Genomic DNA, 21,886 nt, shown 5'->3' on the forward strand with positions numbered 1-21,886 from the left:
GTGCAGAAAAAACAACGGACGCACCATGCCTGTTGGCCACTTTCTTGATGTTGTGTGACGTATTGTGCTAGTATGGCACATCAAGAAGCACATCGGCCTTCGACGATCACCATCCATTCTTCGTGTCCCATTCTTCAGCTTCTGAAGCAGGGTTTCAGCGATTCTCATCAAGACCGAAGGGGGTAACCCGCCGCCAAAAGTCGGCTAATTTGATCCTGAAAGCTCCTATTGATCTGATGCGGGCACGCGTTTTTGATACAAGATTTCGTACAGTGCGACGCAGCAGCTCTCTTGACAGTGTTCGAGTGCACGGAATCATAAGGCAACAAATCGTTTTTTGCACGAAGGTAATAGCCCCAGGCAACGTGTCTTTCTGAGAAGGTTAGTTTCCAGTCTAAAAACTGTAAAACAGCTGCGTCAGGTAGTTCATGGGTAATATTCAGCCGGAGTCCAAGTTTGCTAAAGGCGTCTAAAACTTCACCTACTGTGACGGGTAGGTGAAGGTCTTCTACTTTTTTGAAAGCATTAAAAACCGTCAGCATATCGAAATAATTTACCCCCCCCCCTCCCCCTGAATGCGGAAACCTGTCTAACTGACTATCTACATTTGCTAAAAAATATCACACAGAATCAGAGCCCCACAGGACTTAATACAAATACCACAACGCTACAAAAAAGGCAAGTTGTCAGAGATGATAAAAGTATATTAAAGCAAAACTGCAGTGAAGAGACGGAATTATTGAATGACAAGTCTGATGAATTAAAAAGGTCGCCGCTAGCTTCAATGCATATTTCAGGCAAGAAAAGCTCATCTTGAGGGACCGAATAAAACAAGTCTTGTACATCTACAGAGAACCCAAATCCAATATGATCGGTGCTGACAGGAAAATGCATGACGTTCCCAGATTTTTTTGTCACGAAAGGACCATGCATAGTGAGCGCTTTAAGAAGCTCCTGCAAAAAGTGGCTAACGTTTCTCTACCGCGATCCTTCTTCGCTGGCAATAGTGCGGATAGGGATTTCTAACTTGTGGCTCTTGGCTTTATAGTAAGCATTAGGCTATTACTCCTGCTAGTCTATGAATGCTGCTTGCCTTGCTACGCTGGCCACCCCGAATGTCTGGTTTCTCAGAAGCTAGCGTCACTGAGAAGCACAGCAGCTCACCTCACGGAGTAGCACTGGAGATGCATGTTGAACCTGTTACTGTTGTGTTTAGGCAGCAAGTAAGTTAAACAATACAGGAAGAGAAGTCTAACCATCCTCGGAAATTTTTTCTTGCCTGAAAATGCAATCCGCCTCGTGATAAAAGGCCCAAAAATTGGCGTCGACCCTAGTGTTTCAGCACACAATCTCATTGCGTAGAACAGTAAAATCGCTTTAAAAGCAAGAAATGAAGAGGACCAGAACCGTTGTCTTCTAGAAGGTTTGGACTGCTGCGGAAGTGCCCTCCTAAAGGTGCAGCCGCGCAAGACAATAAAAGATTCCTAACTGGTGCGGTAACTTTGTTAAAGGAAAATACCCTTATGCTTGTTCAATCAGACAAGGAGATTTGTTTTGTTGTTCTGCCTAACGGAATGTGCAATGCAAAAGCGCAGTCGGCAAACCAAAAGAATTCTGTTCCTGTCAAAAAAATTGCCTTTGGAGTAAAGACCAAGTTCATCAACTTTTTTAAAGATTTTAAGATCAGCTCACTTGCCACGGATATACTGAATGGCAGAGGTAATAGCCTAAATGCTTTCTTTAGAGCAAAAGACACACAAGCCAGGAATCCCTCTCCGTACTTTTGTTAGCGAAGAGGGTTTATGGCAAAGAAACGCTAGCAAATTTTTTCAAAAGCACCTTAAACCGCTCACTAAAGATAACCCTTTCCTCATCAAAAAATCTGGTGATGTCGCACATTTTCTTCTCAGCACTGATGATATTGGATTTGGGTTCTCTGTATATGTAGAAGACTTGTTGTAATCGATCCGTCAAGATCAGCTTTCCTTGGCAGTAAAGGAATGCACTGAAGCTAACGGCGACGTCTTTTCAGAGCTCATCAGGCTTGTCAGTAGATAATTTCATCTGTTTATTGCAGTTTTGCTTTAGATTTACTTCTATCACCTTTGACAACCTGCCTTTTTTGCAATGCAATGGCATTTTTTCACATCGACTATAAAAAGTTAGCAAAAAGGCCGCATGTTATGCTACTTTTTTTCCGCTCTAAACGCTCCCAAAGCTTTACAGATTGACAAATCTCGAGGCCTTTCAGTAGTTTTGATGCAAGAATAACAGGAACAAGTTCCTGAAATCTGCGAATCAGTCCTTTGTGGTGCATACATTGTGGTAAGACGTATATAGATCAGATGGGATGTATGTTAATGATCGCCTGAGCGAACGGTGCAGAAATGTGACGGAGAGCTCCTGGTGGCACCTGGATGTGCACTGTACGAAACGTGAATCTAGTGAAGTTTCAAGTGCAGTGCCCAGTTCTTGCCCAGCGAATCCCCTGTGGGTAGCTCAGTTGTTATGGAGCTCGCCTGCGGACCCGAAATTCACGGGTTGGATCCCTGCCGCGGCGGTCGAATTTCGGTGGAGGCTAAATTCTACAGACCGGTGTACTGTGTGATGTCAGTGCACGTTAAATAATCCCAGGTGGTCGACATTTCTACAGAGCCCTTCACTATGGCTCCTTTCATAGCCTGAGCCGCTTTGGGACGTTAAACCGTCACAAACCAAACCAAAACAAGTGCTGGAAGAAGCTAATAACCCAGTGCGACATCGAACTGTTCACCAAATTATCAGGGTTGCAACATCATCCCGAAAAGCAAAGGCCAACTGACGCATAATCGTAAAGGCAGAGTTGATGGAACGCCTGAGGAATATCTGTTTGTCCAAGCCGTATGTCGCGCTGTCTTCGAAGGAATTGCAATAGTTGTGTTCTTACTAATTATTTTCCTTGCCACGCATTCCTTATGTCAGCCCACGGCTTGCCTATGTATTCCGCTCTGTGGTACATAATTAACAAGTGCAATTTAGCGCTCGTGTGCTCCTCCTCTCCTTTACTGTCTTCGCCTGGTTGTCCGCTATGTCACGCACATTTAGCTCAAATAAAAGCATGTCAATGATACCGAGGGTTCCTCTTGCACATTGCAAAAAGGCCTGTTTCTTCACCTGGAGATAGCACTACTACTGTCATAGCAAGCGTCTAGCTGTATGCATGATACGAACAGATTAAGTGAAGTATAAATGTAGTACTTAACCCTATTTACATGAGTCGTAATTCTCCGAAATGGTAGCTGAGTACATGAATACACCAAACACAGACACAGAGGCTCTTATGCAGCTACACTTTAGTAAACAAGATTAATTTTCTCTGCAAAACGAGGAAGTTCGCTACTGCAACACTTTTCAATTGGTTCTATTTCAAGGAATGAAAACAAAGAGGTTCGTGAAGCACTGACACGGCAACATACTACATTTTCACAAGTGCGTTCCATTTCACATGCACGATACTATCTGTCTAATCCAATGCATGCAGAGTGCCTCGAGCTATAGTGTGCAGATGCAGTTGGTGATGAATGCTGCACAGTGTTCCTTTCTGTACACTTGTCACATGTAGCGTTTGTCCTGATTCACAAGCGAAGGACCGACATCCCTATACCGAACACATTCCTCGTGTTTGTCGACGCTGTTACAGTAAGTCAAGCCATTGCTTTGCTTTAGTCCTCTAGCCGCACATGTCTGAGGATTGAAAATGATAAACAGTAGTGTAGCACTGACTAAGAAGCATGCTGTGCTAGTAAATAATATGTTATACAGTTCATCTTTCATAACCGAGAAGCATTAACCTAGCTTTCCTTTCAGATGCCAAAAAGGGATTCTACACCTGGCGCCTAACGTCTAGTAGCTCTCAAGCAGCAACATGCTGATAAAATAATTACAATATTGCCATTTCCTTAGCCTTTAGTGCACACGTATCACTGCTGAGGTTTGATTATGCAGCACATTATAAACATTCACATCGTTTATTAATTTCAGTGCATATGGGTTCCTTCCAGACGAAGCGCATACAAAAATTGTCAAAGGGAACAGTGTGCGCACTGTTTCGAATCTAGGAAATTAAATTTAGCGGCACTATGCTCCCCACACCTATAATTAACAAATGAAGTGCAATAAATCTGCAAACAAACCTTTTCAGCCAAAGTGTCATCATTGTCGAAAGTGGCCGTTTTCCTTGCGTTCTTGTCGTACGATTGGACAGAGAGGAGGCCGCTGTCATAGACGAGCTTCGCTCCCAGACCATACGGGGAGAATCCGCCACAGAGCTGCAGGAAGTGGTGGAAGGGGCATGTGATATTCAGGACTGCTAAAAATGAACTCAAGCGCCTAGAGACACCGCACTTCGCCCTTGGTGCTTTGGTAAGTCATGCGACACTACTGACAGTTTAAAAACTCTACCCTGGCAGAACTAGAACAGTGATTCTCAAACGACATCCGATGGCCCAACGGTTTTATGCTCGGCTGTCTGAACATACGTTGAGGCTCGCTTAAGAACCAGTAATAAAACCAATGACTCGTATTCACTACGTCCTTGCATCTGTCTTGACCTTGTGTTCCGTGTATTCCCTACTTTTCGCGCTATGGAACGTCATGTACCCGCAAGCCCGAACAATCACCGCGTTAAATCATGCTAACACCATCCGTCATGTCCTCCTGTTTCCATCGGCTTGCCGTCATTTAACGATATTGACATCCCAGCTATCAATGGGATTAGTTGACGTATCACAAATGAACTGCGCATGTATTACAGGGTTCGTACCTCAAATCGTTTGCAGTGAAACGACATTCGGGTGTCGGAGCTAGCCTTAGTGTTGTTGCGTTAAAAAGCGTTGATTATACGATATTTGCTGAGGTAACTAATACCCTGTTTTTCTTTTTATTGCGCAAATCCTAGAGGTTGCACTTTCTAAGCAGTAAGCTATACCGGTCGTCGACTGAGTTACCTCACCTATAACATGCATATCAAGTGACATTGATTTTTTTTTAATATTCCAGCTTTTATAACAGTGTCAGTACAGTTTCAGACACAGATGCAAACTAAAGATGAGAGCTCGCAAGTGAATGAACAAATCGATAAAGATACTGAGGATCACTGAATAAATGTGTCACCCTTCGAACAAAATCACATATGTATAGAGAAGTCGGTCGTAAAGAGAAGGCAGAAATACAGTTTTCTTTACAACACAAAGTGAACAAGGGAGGGTGAAGGCCCATGCTTCTTAGCACCGTTTCGAGAACAGGACTTCTAATTCTTGGCGCAGTGCTCAGCACTGCCAGGGGTTAAATATGTTTTTCCCTACGAGGAGGACGTTCTGATGGGAGTGGAGGGTGTGACTGAGATAGCTGGTGGCATGAGAAGTTTGAATTCTAAATTCAAACAGACGCACACCCGGAGGCTGTTCCTCTGCACCTTTCTAGTTTACGCTGTTTTCTGTATGTACAATCATCAACTCACCCAAGCTTCTCCACATCCAAAAGGACTATGCGTAACGGGCCTACGCCGGCATGCGTTCTGGTAATGAGCTCTGTGTGTTGTGCATTTGGTGCTCGTCTTTAAACAGTGAGCCTTCGTTTATCTGCGAAACAGATATCTGGCACCTTCCACATGAATACCTAATCATTTTCCTCGAAGGACTGCGATGTTTAAAACCTATGCTAAAACCAGGTGAAAAGGTAAACTGCCTGCTTTTCCAATGTAAACTTTTATACTTGGTGTTATGCTGCCATTTATAGATCACTTGACAGTAAGAACACATATCATTTTAAAAACTATCAAAAATCTTCCAGTCAGAAACTTTCACAACCTTGGAAGCATGTACCACAAAAAAGCGCAATTTGATATTTAGCACGTTTAACATGCAGAAAGTGAAACGCTCGGCCAGGTTTTTCTTACGAATGAGACAGCCACTATCCTTGTCCTGTTGCACTGGTTGAAAAACCTGAATGTGCCGATGTTTTGGTTTCCGTCGTCCGGGCGTCTTGCCACGTATTCGCGGGCGTGTAGGCTCACGGAGAGCACGAGCGCCGGGTGGCGCGGCATGCGGCTCATGTAAAACAGCAGTTCGATGGCGTTTGCCTGGAACACAGCAGCGCAGATTAGATGCACCCCAACAGGGCAAGCCGCCACCTTTCTAAGAGCGGCGTACTGTTTTGGGCAGTGAGGATGGATTAGTTCGAGAAACTGCCAAAGGCATAACACCATTCAGCATGCTGTAGACTGCACAGAATTACCTGGGTGCGTTAACCATCATGTAGCCATTGTTTCAGCGGTAACTTCAAGCCAAGCACTTCGTTACGGTGTTTGCGCCCCACTATACAGTGAGAGATATGCAGCTGAGCTCTGCCCAGGTGGTTTGTACAGCAAGCCGGGCATTATGTACGTGAGAAGTTAACTAAAATCATATAATGGACGTTTTATTTGTTATTTTAGTAAAATTATGCTGTATATTTCAAGACCGGTAAAACAGAAGGTGAGCCCAGTTTCTAGATTCTAGATCGAACTCCTAAATACCATCCCCTCACAAGATAAGCAGCTGTACGTCGCCCGCTAGCGCAGTTTCATCTGCCGTACACCCAAACACTACTCGAACTCAATTCATGTCCCCACAGATGAAGGCTGTCAAGTTGTCACCTCTGAAATAGGCAGTAAAAGCTGCCATGGTAACCTATTGCCTCGGCAGGAAAATTGCATGTGCATTCGGTCACTCGACATTGAAATTCACGGCGCACCAGCGGTCTTTATAGTACTCTTAACAAAGAATATTTGAAAAAGCGGAGCTTTAGTGCAAAGCTGACGATGCGAACTTGAGCGGATATAGTAGTAACAATCGGGCCCCTTCCTAATAAAACCAGCTCCATCTGCACAAATGCAGTGCTTCAGTGAGGCCGAAGGAGAGCTCCATCTGCACAAATGCAGTGCTTCAGTGAGGCCGAAGGAGAGACTAGTGAGCTACGCGTCATAACCTCTAGCTTCGAATAAAATCTATACTTCAGTGACGCGCGAAACAAAGCGAAAATCGGAAGTGATGGAGAAAAGGGGCAGAACCGAGAGCAAGAAGTATTCGTGAAGCATTATATTGCGGACGGAAGGGCTTAAAGAGAGCAGATTGACTTTAATGGTACGATGTGAAGTTCTCGGGCATTGGTCGTCCGAACGACCGCCAAGATTGTCACCGGTTTATTTTAGAATTTACGTCACACAGGCGGCGCAGCTCTTCAAATGGGCAGAAATGAGGACAGAAAAGATTTTTGGAACGAATTTAGAGCGCGGATTAAGCTCTGCACAGATCTCATCATCACTGCCGTGAATCACCACTTAATCTTGAAGACTGTAGAATCGGACTTTCGACTTCCTGCTAACGCTTGATTCGATGGCGAGAAATCTGCTGGCCAGCCTCCTCATGGCGAATAATTTAATGGTATGCGGGATAGAGATATGGGATACCAAATGCAGCTTTGGAGTTTGTTCATATCAGTGGGACGATGTTGACATTGGAGGCCAATTGAAAGAGTTGACAATGAACTGAAAATGCAGTGTTTTGGTTTAGTTTAAATCATCTGTAGTTGCTTCTATTCAATGATATCGCTCAGCCCACGGGCCTTTGGCATTTGAGCCCATTGTAGCGCAACCGCAGGAACTACAATTTGTTGCTGTGAATTCAGTGTCAGCATCCAAATGTTTAAGCGCTTCTTTCAAAAGTAGGCAGCACCCATTAGAATGTACTGAGTTACTTGTTCCAAGTATGCACTGACTACACGTACCGCTCCAGCGTTTTCTATTTCACTGTTCCCTTACTTCTTTGTGAGTGCCGCTGCTGCCCTCTCTGTAGTGCTTAAAGGCGACAGTAGTCCTCGCTCGTCCTATGCATAATGCCTTCCGAGAAGCCCGAGTACGGAGATATTTGCTGTTAGCCACGCGCCATAACACAGGGTGTACAAAAGTACGTTTTCAAAACCGAGACTGACATGATTATAGCTTTGATACTGAACTGAATACAAATAGCATGGCTGAAATCCGAATCGAGTGCGAATCGAAGTGATAGAATGAAGTAAAATAGAAATCGTAAATTTCTAACAATATTCTGTACTTGTGCGATTATTTGTACGAAACACAGAATCGCGCAACACCGCTAAGCGCACGCGGCGGCACCATGATACGGGGCTAGAAATTGTGCAGTTTTATCGATAGCTGTTCAATATAAGAACACATTGATTTCCACTAGAGTGTACGCAAAAACAGTCAGTATATTTAATGTTGGCCGTTGTGTTATATTAATCAGAAAATTGCTTTCTTCCCCTGGTGACGATAGCGAATAGTCGTGTGCCATACCTTATGTTGCGGAAAACTCGTTTCCCCCTTAGTCTCGACGCGGTCCACCACCCTCACCACCATACGTCGAAGGAACGCAGGCTAGGTAAGGAGGAAAGCTCCCTCATAGGGGATGCGGAAGCAGCCACGGGAGTAATGTAATATCTTAACAGCGAACTATGTCCTCTCGGTTTTCTCTGGAAGAAGCTCTCATCTTAGGAACAGCAGTACAGTGCTTTCGGCCGTGAGCTGCTCGTGGCGCACCTCGCCGTGAAACATCAGTTTCTTACTGGAAGGAGGAAATTTTGTGATCTTCAAGGACCACAAACCACCACTACCGTAGCACACCATAACTGACCGTTTTACGCGACGGCCAGAAGCCACCTCCATGCCGGAAATCACTGCGTAATCGATTGCCTCCGCGCTCATTTCCACGTCGATCGCCCCTTTCGGCGTGCCAGTGGAGTCATCATCGACATAGGCTGCCATTTCGAGTCCGCACTCTTCGCCCGTTTGATCCAGCTCCTCGGTATCACCCACCTCAAGACTACAGCTTACCATCCGCAAGCCAACGGCTTGGTCGAAAGGTTACACCGCCAGGTGAAGGCGTCGCTCATGGCTGACGACGTTCTGGAGCCCTTGGCCACTCCCTTGCAAGTCGTCCTTTTAGGCCTTCATACGGGCCATCTAGGAATACCTCAGATATGCCCCTTCTCATCTCGTCTACTGAACATCGTTGCGTCTACCGAGTGATTTCGCTGCCGGCCTGCCAAAAGCATCGTTTGTCCTTTTTGAACGTCTAACCACTCTCCTGCCCTGTTTCTCCACCCCTCCGGCACGCGCTCGCCAGTGCAAGCCGATCTTTGTCCACCACGATTTGAGAGACAGCATTTTAATTTTCTTCTGTGTGCATTGTGCCCGCTGTCCGCTTCAGGCACCCTATACTGGACTCTGTCTCGTCGTAGCGCGGGACGACAAAACTTACACGCTCCGCGTCAACGGTCGCTACACCGTCGTCTCTGGACCGCCCAAAGCCTGCCCACGTCGACAACACCGCACTTCCTTCATCACCAGCCCTCTCACTTTTCTTTCCACTTTTTCCCAACAATGCACCTCGCTGCCCTGTTACACCTCGCCGGAAGATTGTTTTCTGGGATGACTCCGTCTCCTGAGGGCGAGGCCCTGAGATAGCGCATGAGCGCCGCACAATGTGTGGTGAAGAAAAGAAGGAAGAGACGCGCAGCAGCTGGAATAAACCAATTTTCAACTTCTTCGTCTGCAGTACGTTTGATTCCTTAAGCGAATCTCACGGGAGGATACTCGATTCCCTACACGTAAGTTGTAAATTCTCACCACATCCCTAGCCATAGCGGTACTTCTCTACCACATTAGGATCAAGGACGTAGCCTTCCGAGATTATTTGTGCACTTTTTCATAATTCCGGCAGACTTAATGAGTACGCCGCTCTCACGCCATTTGTTTTCAAGCACGAAAAACTAGTCTCTCTCCTCTCCCATACAGATGTCTTTGAATAGGGGTATTTACTTCCGGCTTTAAACTGGCACTTAAAATACTCGACTCATTACGCTTGGCGCCCTGCCTCTTTTATTTGATTTTGATACCGAACTTTGAAAATTTTGATTTCGAACTGTCGTTCGAAATCCGACAGGTCTCTTTCTTACAAGGGATTGTGAACTACCACAAAGTGGAACTGCGTTCAGAACAAACTGTGAACGCTGCTGTGATTACAGAAGTCATTGCTTTAAGGTGTAGTCGTTGACGTTGCTTCGTGATGCCCATCTCATACTTGGAGAGGTGCGTAGTGGCAAGCGGCTTTACGTGACAAGAGGTGCAGTTCATTTTGCGGCCAGTGAGGTTGCCCTCTGCGCCTTTTTTTAAAGCCACGTGAACACAATAACCACTTAAACCTACTTCAAACCACAGGGTATCAGTAAAGGAGAAACTTACCAAGGTGTGCCCATATGTGAAATTGAACCTGCTAGGGAATGAGTACACATTCGGGGGGGGTGATGACGCAGTCTGGCCTGAGGTCATCAGAGTAGGAGATATGCCCAATTGCGATGAAGATCTGCGGCGAGAATACTTGCCTGAAATCCAAGATGAGTGGACAGTGAAAAAAGTGAAATGACTCGAATAGGTGACATAAGAATACGTAAGGAATGTTACACGGCTTCGGGGAGCAACGTTTTATGTTTCGATTTTGTTTATGTATTCTGCGTCTTCCAGTGCATGATCAGTATCACTTCACTAGCTGTGTAGTTTTCATTTGATTATTTTGGCAATAACGACTGTTCCAGTCTGCTTAGTTGCTTTTTAAAACATATAACCTCTCAGCGTATACAGGGTGTTCCGTATTTATCTGTCTGTGTTGTAAAAATTTATCCTGCGCAAACTACTTGCCTGTTTGGTTTCCAGCACAGACCGTAGGGTAGCTTATGGTAGTCTGCGTTTTTCGGTAAATAATTTAAACTTCGGAACTTGCCTCAATTGTCTGGAAACTGCAGTCGTCTGCGCACAGAATTTTCGTCTAGGCGAGCGGAAGAGCAGATTTGACAGGCTGCGGCATCTGGGGTCTTCGAGACGTAACCCAGCTCAGAGCAGGGATATTGGTTGTCTCGCTGTGCGCAAGATGGGGCGATCTCTCCATTCGGCTATCATAGTCACCTCGGTGAAAAATTCTAACCTCCTGCGGAGGCAAACTAGAGGAGGCTAACCAAATACACCGAAGAGAATGATGCGTGGCCGCCTGAATTGGTCTAATTCAAGCCCGGCCTCTGTACGCAAGATACCATGCTCAGAGTAAATAACGATGTTGTCAGAGACTTCAGCAAAAAAATACGAAAGCCATTCTACGCTTAGATCTCAATAAATCTTTCGATAACGTCAGCCACGGCGCCATTCGCGACGGGCTCGCTGAGCTAAGAGTAGGCGAAAAACCTACAACTACATTACATCATTCCTGCGAGACAGGACGGCGAACATCAGCTTTCAGGGCTTAACATCGGAGGAGTTCCCGCTGGGTAACAGAGGCACTCCACAGGGGGCTGTGCTCTCACCCTTCTTTTTTAACATCGTAATGAGAAAGCTCCCCCGTAAGCTTGGGCATCTCGGTGACTTAAAGCTAAGCATCTACGCGGACGATGTGACCGTTTGGATCTGCGAAGGGAACGACTGGTACATCGCATCCAGGCTCCAAGAGGCAGCCGATATAATCAGCAAACGCGCAGAGAACGTAGGTCTATGCTGTTCGCCAGAAAAATCGGAGTTCCGGATAATGACCAGCAGTAGCAGGAATATAACTCCAGATATAAAATTAAAATCAACGGGAATGAAGTCCCGAACGTAGATGACATTAGAATATTAGGTATGAATATCAATCGCATGGGTAGTAACAAAAGCCTGATTAAGAAATTAAAAGACCATGCGGAGCTCGTAGTCAGAGCAGAGTACTTAAGGAGACCTCGAACAGAAGGAGTCATAGAGTAATATAGAAGTAAAGAGCGGACACTCCCGTAGGCCCCAGCGGCCGACTTTTGTGCACAGCGCACCTAGCTGACCCGGGGAAACGCACTGGCCTCAGAGATGAGAGGCCATACTTTCATTGCGTCTTGTGCGTTCTCCCCTCTCGCGGAAGAGGCGGTGTCACATTGCCCAGCTGAGCAGCTGGCCACCAGCGTGACGATTACGGAGCACGCAACGATTATCCAGGTTTCAACGCTCGTCAAAAGCGTTTGGCTTTGATCGCTTGCCTGGACGCCGCAGCAAAACACGTCACCCACAAGCCGCAAAGGCGTTATGCCACGCATCGCGTGCGCTTGGCAAGCGGCAGTGAACCTATACGTGCATTCTGTCAGGGTGACAATGAGCGCATCAGTCACTCCGCAGAAGGAAGCCAAGACATGCCAAGACCATACTCTTTTTCTTTTTTTTTATTTGCACGTTCAGTGCCATCTGGCGGAAACGGTGAAGCGCCGAACTCGGCCGCGAAAGGGCCCGAGTGTCCGCTCTTTACTTCTATGTTACTCTATGAGGGAGTGGCCTCACGGAGGCTACTAGACTGAGATTCGTACAAGCTTTTGACACGAGCAGAATCTGCTACGCGACTCCATTCCTAAATATCGAGAAGACCAAAGAACGGGAAATAAACACCATAATTAAGAGATGCACGAAGTGCGCTCTAGGACTCCCCATTACTCCTTCTAACGGCATTCTAGAGAAAATGGGGTTGCATAATGAGTGGAAAGAGCCAGCTGCGGCGGTTAGGATATCCCAGAGAGAGCGACTGACAGGCAGGGTGTCGAACCGGCATTTTTTCGGGTTCACGCCTTTCGGGTTCAGTTCCGGGTTCGGCTCCAAAGGGCCATTCCGTTCCGGTTCGAACCGGTTCGGACCATCCCGAACCGGTTCAAACGGGTTCAAACGGGTTCAGGACAAAAAAAAATTAAAACGCAGATGAGTTTCAGTCAACCCTGTTATGCGTTTTCTTTCTTCTGGCACATCGGTTTACAAAATAAAAATGCAAAGATTTGTTTACGAGAACGTTCATGCTTAAGTAGTGCAGTAAACAGGACAAAAGGGAGACTGGAGACGACACAGACGCGGACTAACAACTGGTTATTACATTCTCGGAAAAGTGTATGAAGGCGCAGGACACAGTGAGAAATAAAAAAAAAACAGAAAAACAAAGATTAAAACTAAGAAACCATACTGCGCATGCACATCATAGTTGAGTCATGACATCTTTTAAACGAAATACGAAGACTATATCCCATAGTAGACAGCACTCCGCTCTCTCCTAGACCTCACACAGTTGCCAAGAAAGCCTGACTCCTTATCTATCAAATTGATGGATGGTGAAGCAACACGCTCATCTGCTTCTTTCCTGATCATAAAGGCCTCCACCACCTCCCTACAAATTCGTGCGGGTGAATAAACAAGAGACTTGTCTTTCTAAGTGGGGAAGCAATGAGCATTTGTTCGAGTTGGTCGAGGCCTATATGATCAGGGACGAAGCAGATGAGTGCGTTGCTTCACCATCTATCAATTTGGTAGATAAGGAGTAAGGCTTTCTTGGCAATTGTGGGAGGTCCAGGAGATAGGGGAGTGCCGTCTGCTATGGAAGATACTCTTCTAATTTAGTTGAAAACGACGGTCATGACTCGACTGTGATGTGCATGCGCAGTATGATTTTTAAGTTCTAACCTTTGTTCTTCTGTTTTTGGGGTTGTTCCCTGAGTCCTGCACCTTTATATACTTTTCCCAGAATAAAATACTCAGCTGTTAGTCAGCGCTCGTGTCGTCTGCCGTCTTCATTTTGTCGTGTTTACTGCGTTACGTAAGCATGAAAAAATTGCTTAATGCGAGATGTTCTCACTTTACCTGTTTTACTTATTGTCCGCAGCAAAGACGAATTTACGGCAAGAGCCGCAAAATGAAATGAACTCGAAATTAATTAAAATCGTCTATGTATACGCTATAATCCACTTTATGAGGTGCAAGGCGAAAAGCCGGTGAATTTTGCTACTACAAGACCCTCCTGCTTCAGCAGTTTGGAAGACCCCGTCGCGCGAGTAATAGGTCTCCCTTGAAGCTTGAGTCAGTTGAGACTTTCTCGTACGCAGTGTACTTACGGGACCCCAAGATTGCCGCCGCACGCGTCCTCTACGTTCCCGTGCACTACTGAGAAACGAAACTGCCATGTATCGGTACCTACGTACAGACGGACACCTTTCCGTCGCTCCGAAACCGACTTGCCAGTCCCCCCTCCGTTACTAAATGGTAAGAAAATGTGCGAGAATCCCTCCACCGCCCATCCGCCACCCAACGATAGCCTCATGGGAGCACAGACTCTCTCTAACATCCAGAACTTGCCAAACATATTTTATTTAAATCACCTATTCGACATCGCCTTTGTGACTCACGTTATATATCCCGAACCCCTATAGCTCAGTATCTTCAAAAACACAGCTAATCGTGGCTTCTCACTATAGTACAGTAAGAAATTGCGACATTGACTTATTATGATGACGTCAACCTCCTCTCTTCTGATAAAAATAGTATCATAAAAAACACACGCTCGGATGGGTTGAGAACGCTTCGTTTTTGCACGGACACAAACTGTCAACAGCCCCGCCGCGGTGGCTCAGTGGTTACGGCGCTCGGCTGCTGACCCGAAAGACGTGGGTTCGATCCCGGCCGCGGAGCACCAATTTCGGTGAAGGCGAAATTCTAAAGGCCTTTGTACTGTGCGATGTCAGCTCACGATAGAGAACCCAAGGTGGTCGAAATTTCCGCAGCCCTTCACTATGGCGTCTCTCATAGCCTGCGTCGCTTTGGGACGTTAAGATCCAATAAACCAATCCAAACCAAACAAATTGCAACATGTTTGTTGCGACGTTGAGTTGCAACATTCTTGCAAGTGCAGCATCGTGCGAGGAAGAAGATATACTTGCACTACACTGAATGTTTGCGACTTTTCCTGGGCGCTATCAAAGGGAACCTTTGCGTCAACAGAATTTTTTGCAACCTTGATAGAGTGATAAAGAGTGGTTAATATGGCGTGCATCATTTGTCCATCAACTTGTTTCAGGCATTTATTTTCAAAACTACAAACAAATCCTTTCCGGCAGCAATGCTTAATAGTCGACTAAATGCTCGCCTGTCTTTTCAGGACATGCTTGCAAGAAAACCCGCGTCGATGGCCTACGAGAGAAATCATTGCCTACACGTTCGCCGGCTCAGCAAAGCATTCCGAATGGAAGAAGCGCGATGCGCGTGAGACGGGGGTATTGTCGAAAGCGAAGCTACTGACCATGGTCGCGGATCAACTAACAGCAGCGATTTGATAATTTTGAAATCCTTGCTGGCCATGCCGGTCACGTGGTATGCATAGCCTGCCCAGTCGTCTCCGTCTTTTGCGCGGCTACCATGTGCAGGCGTTGTCATACAGCGGACAGTGCAACGGATGCATTTTGCGCCAGAAGCGCTGCGCTACTTCGTCGCTGCATCAGCCCAAACGACAGAAGCATCTCGAAACACACGTGACCAGACTCATGTAGATTTCTGGCAACGCTTCGTTGATCCATAGCCGACCAGATGTTTCCTCGGATAACTACGTTCCTGCGGACCACAAAATCGCAGAAGCGCGTGCTCTGACGGAGACGTTTAACACCAAGAGCGATCTCTCCCTACTGCCAGGAATCTCGTTTATGTGGCCGACCTGCCACCAGTTGCTATGCACACTTCATCCATGATTAGTTATACCTCGTCCCTAAATTTGATAGTTGGCCGCAAGGTCTCAACGAGGATTAAATGACCGCCCTATATATAGCCTGGAAGGAGCCGCGGAAGTCTCTGCTTTGCACAAGTAGGCACGCATAACGCAGTTTTATAATAAACGCCACCTTTAGCGGCCTGAGTATTTTTGGCTGTTGTACGAAGAATCCACTTGCCACGAACATCGGATATAACGAACGGAAGCCGCGTGACCGTCAGCTTCGTTATAAGTGGGCTCGACTGTAGTTTCAATCGGCCACAAAAACCTTTTCCACGCTTCAGACATGGACCTTACATGTTAGGACGAACCTTCGTGCCAAAGGGACGTTTGTGCCGTGGTCAGTGCATTTCTACCTGTGCGAGCAACGAGAGACAATTTGAGAAATAAAATGATAATTTTGTCGTGATGCTGTGTTCTTTTGGGACATACTAAAGAGTCTCTCAAAAAACCCATTCACATCATACATTTCTTTAAAACATTTATATCTGCGACGAAAAACTCCGGAATTCCGTGCGAACTCTTCGTGTTGATAGGACCGATTAGCGTGTGGAAAACCCGCATGATGGATGAACACGCAGAACCGCCGCATTCAACGAGGTCACTGTTCAGACAACAGTGCAATTCAACGCAGAAGGAATACGCTGCGCAAGTTCAACCTCCTGACTGGTTCCCCTTTCTTGACGTGTGCACTGTCTGGAATTTTCATGTGCGGGCGGAGAAAGGGAGTTATGGTGGCATGAGGCCATATGCCGAGATCGCTGAATTCGACGCGGTCAAGTAAGGCATGAAGGAGGGTCAGAGAGGTTCCAAATATTCCACGCAACAACCATAAAAAGAAGCCTAGAAGATAGCCGAGTAGCCTGAAACATCTGTAAACAGTTTTCTGTTGCGCCGCCATTGGTACGAATCCCACTCGGAGTCAGAGGATAGAGTGTGCATACTCTTTTAGTTGTTCTTTTACTGCGTTAACAGTATGGCTTGCTTTCCCAAAAATAACCGCGCTGTATGTGTGTGCGTGTGTGTGTGCGCGTGTGCGCGTGCGCGTGTGCGTGTGCGTGTGTGTGCGTGTGTGTGCGTGCGTGTGTGTGTGTGTTGGGGGGGGGGGGGTGCGTGCTTGCAGCCTCCATTATTGATGCACACTCCGGTGGGCGCACATCCTGGCATTCACTGGTAAAAATGCTTTCAAAAACCTTCAAAAACTTTCACCCCTCTCCCCACTCCCCCTCACCCACCTGTACCCGATATAGCCGAGGCAGATTGTTGTGAAAGCTCAACGTCTTGAGTCGCCAAAGCGTTGTACGAAAAAAAACGCCAACAATCATAAGTCGCCAGACAGAGAATTCAAGATCGAGCAGTGCAACAGCGGATGGAGCCGCGCGCTGGCGACTGGCAGCATTTTTTAGAGCGCAGCTCTTTGGCGTCCGTTCCTGGGTTTCGCGTCGTCGTCGGCGTCGGCGTCGGCCTCGTAACCAGCTCCGCCCCCAATGTCATGCTTTTCAATTGGTCGAAATGCTCGTGACGTCACAGTGCGCGAATTTCAAATGGGGCCAATTGTACTTTGGCTAGTAACCATGCAACCAATCAAATGGATCGTATAGTGATGCTGCAACTAAGTTGGACTGAGTTTAGTTAATTGCTTAAGTAATCAATTAGCCTAATTAATATAGAGGAGAATGAAGCGGTCAGAAGAAAAGAAAAGAAAGACGCGCGCCGCAGCGAAGACGCTGCTGAAAAAAAAAACAGATAAGTACGAAGGCGCGTTCCCACCACCACCACGCACTTCCCCACTCAGTAAGACGTTGCTTGTTTCATATACGTTGTGTCGAACATCCTAGACAGTTCCAACAATTGACAGGTTAATGACAGAACACGATGGATAGAAATGCAATAATGTAAATATGAAATAGCCTAATTAACCTTTCTAGTTAGACCGCATAAATCTATAAAACCGAGAACGAAATTGGTCCAGTTGGGGAATCGAACCAGGGTCTCCGGAGTGCGATACGAGCACGCTAGCCACTCCGTAATGCCAGCTGAATGATTTGGAATGAACAAAGGCGCGTCTAGCTAATACGGCGTCTTCGTTCACTCCCATCTTCCCCCTTCTCCTTACGGCGAGGTGCAGGTGTCCACCCAGATATGCGAGAGAGATACATTTCCTTTCCTCAAAAAATAAATTTACCGTCCAGCAAGGCGTACAGCCGAATTGGCGATGGCGTTCTGTGGACTCCCTGGCAGCGTTGCAAGACGCTGTCGCGTTCCACTCTTACAGGCGAAGCTTAACATGTTAACCACACATCAGTAACACACGCAGACAGCCAATGGACGCGTAATTCGCTGGCAGCACTTGATTCATCATTCACAACCACATTCTTAACGTACGCTCCCTTGCCGCACATGCCAAGGACGTACACCACGATCACATTCTGCGCCATTCCTCTGTACTTTGCTTTGCTGAAACCTGGATGGATCCCGAAGAGCCTCTCGAAATCATAGATTTCTTATACTGCTGTGGTGCTCGCAGAGACCACAACAGAGCGGCGGGAGTCGCTATCTACTTGCGCACAGGTCTCTCTGCAATACCAGTCGAAATGTTTGGCACGTCACATGAACTTGGCGAACTGTGCGCCGCAAAGTTGCCCAACGGCTTGCTGGTAGTAGCTGCCTACTTCGCCCCTACCGCACTCACGAAAGACGTCGTGCACTTCCTGCAACTCGCATTAACCGTCCATCGATCCACACCGATGTTAGTAGTGGGGGACTTTAATGTTGACATAAAGACAAACAGCAATTTCCTAACACTTATGCGGGAGAACATCCCGTTCCTCTCGCTCGTAACGCGTCCCACGGCTGTGACAACCTCGCGAGGCACTTGTATAGATCTCGTCTTTGAGAATCAAGCATTGGTGTACCAAGTCGAACATATATCAGTCTATTTCTCCGACCACAAAGCTTCATTCATGACTGTCAAGAACTGTTTTTCTTAGCAGAATGATTTCAGCGAATCGGCATAATGAAATCACTTCATCGCAGTTACATTTAATCGCAGTAGCATATTTCTGGGCGTAGTCACTATCGCAAGCCAGCGAGCGCATATATTTCCGCATTGCCCTTTTGAGTATTCGGTATTTAATTTTTTTCTCATTAGTACATCTCCACCGTTGCCAAGAGCCCACCTTTCGTTGCATATTTCCGTCGTGCGCAAAAAAAAATAAGCGGATTCTAAAAAAAAGGAGCTGCCCCAATTTATACATCCTTCTTTTGGTAATACTAGTGGTAATACCTCGGGTTTAACGCGTCGAGTAGACATTGGGGCTATAGGATAGACGGTGTAGTGGAGGGCTCCAGATTAACGGAGACCAGCTGGGGATTTTCGGCGTCTGACAGAGCACGCTGGTTTTTGTATTTTTCGAATCAGCAGCCGAGGTCCGCAGCCATTGAGCCATTTTTTTTTCTTTGTTGCCCTACATCGTGAGGGGTTTTATTTAGAACCTGCTCTCTGACACAATGAGCGCCTACAAAAGTAAATGTTGCACTGCCCACTGCGGTGGCTTAGTGGTTAGAGCACTCGGTTACTTGTTCGGTGTACCCGGGGGTTGCGTGGACCCGGGGGCCACGTTTCGACGGAGGCGAAGCGCAAAAGGCACCGTGTGCTGCGCGATGTGAGTGCACGTTGAAGGGCAACTGCGCTATTTTTTTTTGAGAATTTCGCGATACTCAAGGATTCAAACCTATATAGGCTGTACGTGAAACATGCTAATTATTTTGCCCTACCATTTGAAATAGTGACTTAATCGACGATTAAATTTTGCACTTGTCTTCAGAGCAACGTAGGAGTGCGGGGAAGTTCAGTGTGACGTCACGGAAGGTATGATTTCAAACTACCGCTGCCGTCAGCCAAGACTTGCCGTGCCTCGTTGGACGCTGCCAAAAAACGTTTGGCGGGCTTTGCCTTCGATGGCGTTGATTTTTTTCTTTCAAAGCAGGCGCTTATGCGCTGGAAATGTACCGATGCCTTCTATGACGTCATCATGCGTCCCCCACTTAGCGTTGTGCGCTGCGGAGAAGCTTGAAGGCCGTCGCAATTTTAATTGGTGATTACGTCATCGTTTCAAATGTCAGGCCAAAAGGACTTCGCATACTTTACCTGGATGGTCCACACATTCGACCCTTTTAAGCTCGTCGATTTCTAAAGCCTATGCAGTTGCTCTTTAAGGATCCCCAGCTAGTATATATTTTTCCGGAGGGGAGTGTATTTGTCCTTGCTTCGGCGAGTGCGGCTTCGGCCGCCCCTCTGTTTTTTTAGCAGCGTCCGCACCGGCGGACGCGGTTGTTGCTGCGACGCACGTCTTTCTTTCCTTTTTCTCTTTGCTCTGATCTTTTAACTGCTCTGTCTGCACGTAGCAGCGGTGGTGGCTCGGTTCGAGCCAGTAGGCAGGCCCGTGCAATTTCCTTTTCATCCTTCTCTCAGTCCCAACAACAGAAATTTTTCCGGAGGCCTCCCCTACTGCACCTGTTTCTCTTTTTTCTTTCACTCCCACCTTCCTCCCTCTCTTACGGCGCGGTTCCGGTGTCCATCAAGAAGTGAGACAGTTACAGCGCCATTTCCTTTCCTCAAAAACCACAATCACAATGTTGTTGGATCCTCGGGCTAATATTTCATCTATTTGTGGGAAATGACGCTAAGAAAGGGAAGGCATTCTCAATCGGTGCTTAAATGACTATAGACACCCAGTTTTATTGCGTCTTTGTCCTTTTAAATGACGCCGTAGATAATAGAATACATAGACCACCGTGTGGTATTCGCCTACTACCTCTAAATAATTTACAAAAATTTTTTTTCTCCAATGCTGTCCCGGTTTCGTCAACCGAATGATGGCTGTGACGTGCGTTCAACATTAGGTCACGTGAAGCACGGGAAAACTAATACAAACGCTGATACGTTGTTTTGACTCACTATAGCACTTAATTTAGCCGGCTTCAGGACCTATAATTACAACGAACGATGTATCAACAGTTATATTGCCGTTTTATTGCGCCTCACGCGACCTAATTTCCTCTACACGTCACAGCCAACGCTCTGTTGGTGAAACCGAAAGAGGGTCATGAAGAAATGCAAATATAAATTATTTATTGTGTGTTGGTGAATAACACGCGGCGTTTCGTGTACACCAATGTCTAACGCATCGTTTGAAAGAAGAGAGCACGCAAGCAAAAATTTGGTGTCTATAGTACTTTATTGAGTTAGAGCAGTCCTAACAATTTGAATAAAGATTTACGCAAATATGCAAAAGGGGAGGAATAATAACTCAATATTTCACATAAACCTGAAGTACAAAGAATTGGTGGTAGTACATTACAGAAGCGTCAATCAGGCTTCTTCCCAGGGGCCAGACTTCCTATAAGTTTGCTGTCGCATATACTGGGTTCCATTTTCGCACTTCCCAACGCATACAGCTATGGGTGGGTAAGTCTATGCGCTAGATCATCTCATTTTGTCCGAAAACAAGAAGTATGCCGAGATGCAAAAAAAAAAAAGTGGGGCTGAACCGGGTCCCGAACCGGTTCGGAACGGTTCCTTTGAATTGTTCCGGTTCGGGTTCAGTTCCAAGATGGCGAAAAAATTATGGGTTCGGTTCGGTTCCGGTTCCGGGCAAAAATTCGGGTTCGGTTCCGGTTTCGGGTTCGGGTTCGGTTCCGGTTCGACACCCTGCGAGTCACAGGCACGGCGGAGACTAGACAAATCCTCGACTGGGTAAACCTACTAGCGCCCGGGGAAGGCGAAAGTGACAGAGAAAGCATAGATCGAGAAATCAGAAAGCATTTATAATACCGAAGAACATGCACCCCGTACACAACGAGGGGAGGAGGAAAAGCAGAGCTAAGCACCTAGCTAACAAATTGGACAAACTCCCGCCGGGATCGGCCACCTAACCGATGTAGCGATCGGGAAAGAAGGCGACAGAACCTCGGTCGCCCTATTAGACACCGGGATCGCCATAGGAAGCGAAAGAAATCGAGATCTACCGCCGGTAGAGGCGGAGGAGATTGCAATTGCCATTGCCATTGCACGACCAAGCGTGAAACATGTCGTCAGCCATAGCAAAGCGGCGGTTAGGCATTTTAGCAAGGGTAGAGTGAGCAATCGTGCTGCCAAAATTCTGAACGAGTCGTCTCTCGCCGAAAGCGTGACTATACTCCGGACCTCAGCACACGCCGGTCTCGCCGGCAACGAGGCT

At 46.7% G+C, this 21,886-nt stretch overlaps 1 pseudogene; it reads right to left on the bottom strand.

The window, feature by feature from the left end:
• LOC149369506 (uncharacterized) overlaps positions 1–21,886 on the bottom strand; it is a 65,007-nt pseudogene that overhangs the window by 4,819 nt on the left and 38,302 nt on the right.

This window comes from Amblyomma mixtum, chromosome 1 (genome assembly GCF_055824585.1).
Source record: "Amblyomma mixtum isolate Tamu chromosome 1, ASM5582458v1, whole genome shotgun sequence".
Taxonomy (NCBI): Eukaryota; Metazoa; Arthropoda; class Arachnida; order Ixodida; family Ixodidae; genus Amblyomma; species Amblyomma mixtum.